At 41.8% G+C, this 1,793-nt stretch overlaps 1 protein-coding gene across 1 annotated transcript in view; it reads left to right on the forward strand.

Annotated features, from left to right (window-relative positions):
* Positions 1–686: 686 nt before the first annotated feature.
* LOC101846637 overlaps positions 687–1,793 on the forward strand; it is a 15,161-nt gene continuing 14,054 nt past the window's right edge. Inside the window, exon 1 of the mRNA XM_005094802.3 lies at positions 687–1,233. The gene's annotated coding sequence lies outside the window, so the exon portion shown is untranslated. The remainder of the gene's footprint in view (positions 1,234–1,793) is intronic.

The following is a 1,793-nucleotide window of genomic DNA, read 5'->3' on the forward strand; positions in this document are numbered from 1 at the left end:
AGAAACTGAAACAGACAGAAGAAAAGAAGGGCGTTTTATTCGAATTATCAGAGATCCCAAAAGTACTTGCATTTGATATCGTCTACTGGACTTGTAATCGTTAAATTCCTTTTTCTGGGGTTCGAGCCTCAGCTCGGTCTGACGTTGTGCCCTTGGGAAAGGCACTTTGCACGAATTTCCCACTTGGCTTGGTCCTTTCGGAGACGGGCGTTAAACTAGGAGGTCCCGCCTCTTCAAAAACCTAATAGTGTTGATAGGGGCGTTCAACCCATACCATTTCACCATTTTTGAAAAATACCGTCCCTTTGTTTTTCTCCAGCCTCAGCCTACTCTTATCGTTAATCCGAGACGGGCATGTTTTTTTTATTCTCTAGTCTTTTTTCAAGCACGAATATAGTATAGATCTATATCACAGGTCTTTGTCTTAAAAGCTTCGATGTGTTCCGCTTTTCTGTCTTCTCCTTTATCAGTCACATTTATATGTTTTGAAGGCCTCCCCGAAGCTACAGCTACAACTATCTTTGCGTGACCCGAAAAAGAGATTATGTATCTCGCGTCCTCAGTTAAACCCTTGGAACAATTCAAGTCTGTGTTGTAGGGGACACATTTAACGTCATGTTCTCTTCGTGTCTTTATGTCTTTATGTAGTAGCGTGGCTTGGAAGTTGTTGCCGTGCACTCTGTAAGCCTGTCTGTGTATCGATCTACCGACAGATATTTCTTATTGTCCCGAGGGACTTGTTCGGGGCGCCTGGCCAAAGATTCTTGGCCCTGGAGCCATGGGCCGCGTATCCCCAATGCTGTGTCAATGTTGTGATAAAGAATTGAGTCGACCAGAAAGTCCTTCCTGCCTCGGGACGAGAGCAACGGTGACCAAAGAGTGGCCAGAGCTAAGCAGGGAAATGGGCCGGTCATTTATGGTTTATTGACACTAGAGGTATCGTGGTGACAGGCAGGCAGTCCTATAATTGTTGGTCTTCTGACCGGTGGAACGTGGAGTAGTCATTTAACAAGTGTCGACGGTGCCTTAATCATATTAACTGTACTTATTGTTTTGCTTGTGAATTTCATGAGGAGAACATTGTTGAGCATAGGCCTACATGTAGTTTTGCTGAGCCACCGAGACGTCAAAAAAATACAACCCTTCGAGGAAGTGAAGCCTTGACCTTTTGGATACAAGCCATATTATTCTCAGACGGGAATCTTCATGTGAAAAAATGATGGCTTTTTAAAGGTACAGTATGATGCTATAATTAAATGAACGTGTTTACTCTTTCTCATGTTGAGATCGTGTAGAACGTTTATGTTGTCTTTCTTTTTCCTTTGATACCGTATTAATTTTGTCTGTGCGGGTAAACAAAGCAACTGAGAATCTGCAATTCATGACTTTGTATGTTTTTAGTGCTGAACCTGAAAATAATATTACACTCTTACAGTACGTGTATTCCGTCTTTTTTAAAATCCTAGACATTTTGCTGCTGTTGATGTAAATGATGAATACTGCAATGTTAAAAATATTTAAACTGAAGCATTTCAAACAGTTCTTATCATTATTCTTATTACATCCCCTCAACTTAACCTTTTACGCCTTCTGGTCCGGCTAAACTCCATCTGTGTGTCAAAAATAACGACCGAGTAGGAACTCAGCCGTGTTCTTTGTTACTCAGGACCATAGACTTGTGTGGTTGTATCGTTAGGAAAAAAAGAAAAGAAGCAGAAGAAAATATTTTCGCCGAAAACTGTCACCTTTTGGTATTTCTCCCCAAAATCACAATAACCCCCCCCCCCCCCCCC

Source organism: Aplysia californica, unplaced genomic scaffold, assembly GCF_000002075.1.
Source record: "Aplysia californica isolate F4 #8 unplaced genomic scaffold, AplCal3.0 scaffold00089, whole genome shotgun sequence".
Classification (NCBI taxonomy): Eukaryota; Metazoa; Mollusca; class Gastropoda; order Aplysiida; family Aplysiidae; genus Aplysia; species Aplysia californica.